Source organism: Megascapheus bottae, chromosome 6 (assembly GCF_031878675.1).
Source record: "Megascapheus bottae isolate mThoBot1 chromosome 6, mThoBot2.hap1, whole genome shotgun sequence".
NCBI classification, from domain to species: domain Eukaryota; kingdom Metazoa; phylum Chordata; class Mammalia; order Rodentia; family Geomyidae; genus Megascapheus; species Megascapheus bottae.
In genome coordinates this window covers 71,456,117-71,464,040 of record NC_143514.1, presented here as the reverse complement: position 1 = coordinate 71,464,040, position 7,924 = coordinate 71,456,117, and the positions used below count along the sequence as shown (strand labels likewise).

At 51.5% G+C, this 7,924-nt stretch overlaps 1 pseudogene; it reads right to left on the bottom strand.

Annotated features, from left to right (window-relative positions):
• Positions 1–4,791: 4,791 nt before the first annotated feature.
• On the bottom strand, positions 4,792–7,547 carry LOC150062354 (uncharacterized; annotated as a pseudogene).
• Positions 7,548–7,924: the final 377 nt, after the last annotated feature.

Below are 7,924 nucleotides of genomic sequence, written 5' to 3'. Positions count from 1 at the left end.
AAGCCCAAGCATCCCTGCTGATGGGGGAGGGTGGGTAAACAGGGTCCTGGCTCTGGCTGAGCCCTGAACCCTAGGTACCAATGAGGTTACGCTGGTATTCATACCTCAAGGGCCTCTGGGTGCTTGGACCTCATCTCCCTCCCCCCCCCCATTGGAAAGCTAATTACTTCTAGCATCGTTCAGGGAGGTCCCTGGCTCTCTTTGCCTCCTCTCCTCTGCCACGGCCACCCGAGTCATCAGCTGCCACATAGGCCTTGGGCATCATGGTAAGGTGGTCAAGAACAGCTCCAATTTGGAAACTGCCACCTGGACACTCTTCCATGACAAAGGCTGGGCTGTGTCTTGCTGCCCATTTCTTCACTGGGCTCATGTGCCAGGTAGGGGCAGAGGTGGCTCTTGTCCCCCCATTCCAGTGCCCAGCCCCCCTCCCTGCCCCCCCTGTCCCCCTACCCCATGGGTGCCTGCTTGAGAGGATGAGCCACCACCAGGCAGACCCTGGTTCAGGCCTGCCTGATGCCAGGTTAGGCACACGTCAGTCAGGCCTTCCTCCTCCATGCTGTGTACCTGGGGGAGGGAGCAGTTCCCTCCCTCCCTCCCTCCCTCCCTCTTGGCCTTGGTCCAGCTCCTATACTCTGTGGCCTGGTGCCATCTGTAAGCCGATGGCTGCCCTGTTATGGCTCTTCCATCCAGGCCAGACCCCTAGAACAGCCCCAGGCCCTTATCACACACAGCTATCTTCATTGTTTGCATAGCACTCATTTCCCTTCGGCTAAGAAAACATGTTTGCAAAATCAGATTTCCCTGGAAGCCGGCAGGTTGAAAGGAAAGGAAACCATTTGTGTTCTGTGAAGCGGGATCTGAAGGCAGGCCGACCTCAGGGATTGCCCCTTGATTAGAGGAAGCAGCAATGGATCCCAGATCCCAGCCTAAGTAACCCCATCTCCACCCTTCACGAGGTTGTTCCAACACCCACCTCTAGTGGAGGCCTGGAGAAGCTCAGAGCTTTTCTCAGGGTCTCAGGGAGGGGAGGTTCTCCTCCAGAACCTTCTCTAAGTTCCCCACTAATGGCAAGGCAGGCCTGGGTTTAGGGTCTTCCTTTTCTGTCAGAACAGGGAAGAGAAAAACCCAGAAGACTCAACCAGCCTCTTGCAGCTGGGTTGATGGGGTTCTGGATAGATGGCCATTGAAAATGGGTGACTCTGAGATAATGCCAGGCCCTGTGGTTGAGCTGGAGTGAAAAGTGCTTCTGCATCTCCATGTGGCTTCACAGTGGTGGCTGTGAAGTGGCGTGGGTGACAGGAACTCGAGTCACACCTCGACCTCAGCAGAACCTGAGCGACCAGCCAGAACAGCAGAGTGCTTGGCTGGCTGTTTTTCTCTAGCAAATGCTTGGAGAAAAAAAGGGCAGAGTCACTTTGACCAGTACCATAAGTCCCAGAATCCTCTTCACAAGTGACACCCAAGGTCACAGCAAGGACACCAGAGACCCACCACAGTGGGATTTGCCTAAGGTCATCCAGCTGGTTCCAGATGTGGCCCGGTGGGCCTCCTCCATCCAGGGCCTGTCTCTTGACCCTCCATCATTTATGCTCCCTCTGGTGCCCAGGGCCTGGGTTCTAGACCTGCTCATTCCTTCAGTGCTGCTTTCTTTCACTCACTGTCTGTGAGTCATCTGCTAGCCAGGGGGAGGAGATGCTTCATTCATGTTGGAGCCTGAGGCTTGTCTCCACTTCTTTCATTCTGTAGATTTATAGGGGTGCGTTCCTGAACCTCCATAGTCAGTGTCCACAGTGCAGCTCAGGGTCTAAAAACAACACGTAGGATGAAAGGGATCTTGCCTCTGCCGAAGGAGGAAGGAGGAAGCTGGCTGCCCGCAGCCGCTGGCCCAGGGCCCACGGCATGCTCTGGTCCAGACCAAGGCAGGGCTGCAAAGTCTGGAGACACCCAGAGTAGGCTTCTGCCCACCAATGGAGCTGGGACTCCAGGCTCCCTGAGCTCTTAATCCTGAGATGAAACACTAAGGTCAGCCAGGGTCGGTGGGGGCAAAAGAAAATGGAGAGCTCTGTTCTGGAACAAGTAGACACTGAGCTGCTGGCAGGAGGAACTTTGTAAACCTCAAGTCAAATGAGAGAACTAGCAACTCCCTGGGCCTCCCAACCTCCAGCAGTCTCTGGCCATTCTCTCTCTGCCAACTGTGTTTCCTTTCCGTTCCTTGATATTTAGCAAGCTCACCCCCAACCTCAGGGCCTTCGCACCCACTGCCGTCTCCTGGTGAAAGAGCCTTGTCAGGCTTTGGGTTTCTGATTCAACCTCATCTGGGAATGAATTTCTTCTCATGACCCAATCCATTCTGCAAGTCCGAACTCCATTTCCAAATAAACTTGGCACAATTTATGATGGTGATTTAACTATCACAAATGATTTAATCATGAATACAAATGACATAAATGAGTATTTTTATTATGGTGATTGAGAACAAGGATGATTTAGAAGTTATTATCAAATGACTTTGTGATCATTTGTGAGCTCTGCAGATGAGGCGCTCTGACCCCAGTGCACTGCTTTGGGCTCAGCTGCTCAGACAGTCACAGCTGAATGCCCTTCCCCGGTATAGATTGGCTCCTCCCAGCAGCCCACCGAGGCAGGCGTGAGTACTGATCCTCCGTTTCCCAGCAGCAGGAGGCTATGGAAGATGTTTTGGGCATCCCAGCCGAGCCTCTGCAGTGCTGGAAATGAACTTGACAGCCAGGCAGGGCAGGCAAAGCGGGTAAGCTTGTCTGCTTTCACTGTGAGAGCAGTGGGGAGAAACAAGAACGGCTGGGAGAGGGGTGGTGGTGCAAATGGAGGACCCATGGCTTTCTCTGCCCAGCCCCACCGTCCCAGGATGCCACCTGACTCAGCAGTGCCCCCTGCTGCTCTCTGGAGGCAGAGGTGGGGGTGGGAGAGCGGCTCCTCCGGACCCACCAGGAGAAAGTGGACAGGCAGCTATTGTGGATGTAGCTGTGGGGTTGGTTATCTCCTAGTGCACCCTTGCCAGGGATCTTTTTCTCCCTTGAGGGCCAGACCCTGAGGAAATCAGCAGAGGCCAGACCAGCAACCTCTGCCCACCCCTTCACCAGACTCACCATCTGAACCCCATGCCCAGGCTGGGCTGGACTCAGGGGTGCTTACAATCAGCTGGTAGAGTTTGGAGGAGGGGACTCAGAAGGACAGAAGCAGCTCTGCCCCTCCCCCTCAGGCCTCCCTTTGGGGACAAATATGCTGCATTTTATCCTCCAATCCAACAAACACCTTAGGGGCAGAAAGTTCCCATGGGTATCACACCACAGGCTTTCTTGTGTGAAATGAATGGTTTAAATTAATGGGAGGGGGCATTGCCTCCATGCTGTTTTCTCTATTTTTGTGTATGTTGAGTAGTTCTATAATGAAAAGTAATGTAAGGAAGGAAAGGAGGAAGGCAGGCTGGAGAAAGTTTTGCTCGAGTGTGTCTGTGTGTGTGTGTAAGACAGTCTGGGAGGGTATAGATGAAACTGTTTATGATTATAGAGTCAAGATGATTCTCATTTTCTTCATATTTTTTTTGCCAAAGGGAAAGTAGCTATTAAGAAAAAGATAAAAAGAACACATGCCTTGTGCCGTGGCGTCTAGACTAGTCCACCTCCAGACACCGAAATGCTTCAGCTGGGCTCACAGTGTCTACTCCCCACAAACATAGGGTATTAGAGAGTGCAAGGACAAAAAAAGGGTAGGGTGTGAGACTGGACCAGCCAGGCTCTGGATACCACGCATGCTTACCTCAACACACATACTCAGACCCCCCCAGGGGTCAAGCCCACAGACCGTACACTGACAGCCAGGCCTTGCTGCCTACCCGGTTGCCCTCATGTGAGGGTGCATACACACATGCATGCACATGCATGCACACACACACGCGGTTCGCTCGTGAGCACATGCTCTGAACTGCATGGGGTGGCCCTATCCCCCGCCTGGGTGGGGAAGAGGAGAGAGCCCCATCCCTGTCCAAGATAAACACAGGAAGTGAGGATCCCACAGCGTCAGGGCGAGGCCGGGGAGCCATCCATAAACTCCTGGCAGAGATGGGGGGCAGGAGAGGGAGGGCAGGAGGATGGGAGGGAGGGAGGTTGTGGGAGTCTGGGCTAGAGTTTGACATTTGCTGTCTTGGGTTCAAATGTGAAAAGTTGAAGGGGTAAATAAGCTAGTGTGTGGGAGTGGGGCATCTGGGTTCTGTCTGCCTGTCTGTCTGCCTGTCTGTCTGTCTGTCTATCTGTCTATGCAGCCCTGGCCTCAGTGAATTTTCCACCCCCATCTCTCACGCCACCTGGGGAAGCCCAAACTGCATTCAGTGAATGTCTACGGATCGTGTGGATGCTGGAAGAAATGGTCTGATTCTGGAATATTCTACCCACACATGGCTGCTGCATCTGCCCAGCTAGTATTGCAGAGATTATGCCAGTGGCCTTGCCTTTGCCTCTGGAATCTCCCATTCTGCTTTCCCTGAAGTACACCAGTCCCAGGGGAGAGGAGTGATGGGGTCTCTGCTAGGTCAGGGGGTGGGAGGCTCGGGACTGCCAGGCCAGGGGCCACTGGGCAGTGTTTGTGGATGCCTGATGCTCACTCTGTGCTGGATACTTTATATCAGCCTTAAATCTTTCCTGTAACATGGGATGGAGCAGTGGAGGTGGGGCTGGTCTGGTTCTAATGTATTCTCAGCCACCCAAATACTCCTTTATTGCCATGGGTTTCAAAGTCCCCCAGCCAGGGGCAGCTGCTTCAGATCCAAAGCCCAGGCTTTTTCTCTGCCACCTTCTTCATGATGAAGTCTGGCTGTGAGCAGAGCATCACTGTGGTGTGGGTGGGTGATGGATTGGTGAGTGGATAGGGTTGCATGGGTTGCATGGGTGGTTGAATGGATTGATGATGGGACAAATGAGTAGATGAATGGATAAGATGAAGGTATGATGGATGAATAGATGGATGGATGGGCAGGTAGATGGGTGGGTGGATACATGGATAGATGGGTGAATGAGATGGATAAATGAATGGATGAATCTATGGATGGATGGATGGATGGATGGATGGGCAGGTAGATGGGTGGATGGATGGATGGATGGGCAGGTAGATGGGTGGGTGGATACATGGATAGATGGGTGAATGAGATGGATAAATGAATGGATGAATCTATGGATGGATGGATGAATGGATGGATGGGCAGGTAGATGGGTGGATGGATGGATGGATGGGCAGGTAGATGGATGGATGGATGGATGGATGGATGGGCAGGTAGATGGGTGGATGGATGGATGGATGGGCAGGTAGATGGGTGGGTGGATACATGGATAGATGGGTGAATGAGATGGATAAATGAATGGATGAATCTATGGATGGACGGATGGATGGATGGATGGATGGATGGGCAGGTAGATGGGTGGGTGGATACATGGATAGATGGGTGAATGAGATGGATAAATGAATGGATGAATCTATGGATGGATGGATGGATGGATGGATGGATGGATGGATGGATGGATGGCTAAATAAATGAATAAGTGAGATGAAGAAATGGATGGATGGGAAAAATGAACAATTGAATGAATGGTTAGATGAGATGGATAGGTGCATAAAATGGAAAGATGGATGAAATGCAGATTGGATGGATGAATAGATGGGTGGGTGAGTGGGTGGGTGGATGAGATGGATAAATGTATGTATGTATGCATGTATGTATGTATGTATATTTGGATGGATGGATTAGATGGATAGCTAGGTGAGTAGAAGGGTGAGATGAAGAAATGGATGGGAAAATGAATAATTGAATAATTGCATGAAATGGATGGAGAGGTGCATGAAATGGAGAGGTGAATGAGATGAAAGGTTGGATGAATAAATGGATGGGTAGGTAGATGAGTGGGTGGATGAATGGGTAGATGAGATGGATGGATGGATGGATGGATGGATGGATGGATGAGACCAAGGGACACTGCTTCATTCTGTTGAGATTTGGCCCTCTTTACTCCCTCATTCGACCTGGCCCTATAGTTTTCACCCCCATCTCTGATTCCCCATCCTGTGCAAAGGCTGGGGGAGCAACACACCCATCCGTAGAGCCCTTCCCTTGGGCTTCTGGGTTCAGTCTTCTCCAGATGTCTCAGCTGTTCCCAGGGGATGCTTCTTGGGACAGGATGAGCCTTTGTTCTCAGCACAGAACCCGGAGCAGCTAGAGCCCACCCCAATCCTAGCGGCACCCCTCTGGGATGGTGTTTTTATCTCCTTACTGAAACTATAAATTCAACCAAAAATGTCTCTTGAACAGCAAATACAACTTAAATTCAATTAACCAATGTCACATTTTGATAACAAGATCTTAACTTGAAAAAAAAACAAACCTGGAAACATTGTCTTGGAAAGTCCCAAAGTAATTTGAATAAACTTGAAAACGATTCATTTCTAACCAAAGCTAGGCACACTTGGAGAGCTACTTACCCACATCACCCCAAATGATGCCAGAATGTCCTGGAGCTAATAAGCTACATAGCTATTGGTATGCAAAGGGGAGAGGGAGCCTATGGGGGCAAAGACACTAAAGTGGGGGGATGTCGGGAACTGGGCTGTGAGTTAATAGGGCTTTGGGGGAGTTGTTACCAGATGCCCTCTTTCTCTCTTGCCCTCCCTCCTAAGTGCCTGCTTCCAACTCAGAGAGATTGGAGTAGGCCCTTGGTACCTAAGCCCCTGCCAAGGCACGCACGTGCTGGGCAGTCTAGGTGCCTGTCCTGTCTTGACATCCATCAGTCTGCCTGAGCATCTGTCCTGTCCTGGAGCTTTCTGGACATCCATCCTATCTGTCTAGGTGTCTGTCCTGGATGTCTGTCTGGATGTCTGTCCTGTGCATGCTCAGGAAAGGAAGGAATTCTGTATTTGCTCTGGCCAAGACCATCACACAACCCTTCATTCACACAAGCAACTGTGAGCCCCAGTTGTTACACGTGGAAACTGAGGTTCAAAGCCAGGAAGTGACAGATCTAGGACTGAGCTCTCCCTTCAAGATTGGCTATCTTAGCTAGGTGCCGGTGGCTCACACCTGCAATCCAAGCTACTCAGAAGGCTGAGATCTGAGCTTCGCAGGTGAAGTCTGTGAGACTCCAATGAACTACCAAAAAGTCAGAAGTGGAGCTGTGGTTCCGGTGATAGAGTGGCAGCCTTTAGTGAAAAAAACTAAGGAATAGAACTCAGGCTCTGAGTTTAGACCCTAAGACCAGAAGAAAGAAAAAGAGCAAGAAAGCAAGCAAGAAATAAAGAGAGAGGGGGGAGAGGAAGAGGGAGAGAGGACAGGGAAGGAGGGAAGGAGGGAAGGAGGCAGGAAGGGAGGGAGGGAGAGAGAGAGAGAGAGAGAGAGAGAGAGAGAGAGAGAGAGAGAGAGAGAGAGAGAGAGAGAGAGAGAGAGAGAGATTGATTCACTGACTCTGAAGCAGTGTCCCAGGCCACACAGCTGTCCCAACACTAGTGTTGAGTGAGTGGGACCACTGGGGCATGCTGGGAGCTCGGTGTGTGCAGTGTGTGTGTGTGGGGGGGGGGTTGATTTCAGGAGATTCGCCATGGAGGTAAAGAAAGAAGGGTCTCTCTTCTCCCCCACCCCATGCCCCCAAGCTTTCTTATGTAGCCAAATCCATGGAGAGAAGCCCCTGACCCCAACTTTGAACAAACTCTTGTCCCCCTCTTCCACTCAGTAAGGCCAAGGGGGCAGATGCAGCCAGCAGCCTTCTGTCAAACCATGACAGGAGTTGTCACCAGGCAGAGCAGAGGCAGCAGGGGTGGGCAGCCCTGTCTGGTCCCAGCCCCACTGTTTACCTGTCTGGGTTGTTGCTAGAACCATCCATCTCAGTGAAGGATCACACAATCTCCCATTTTC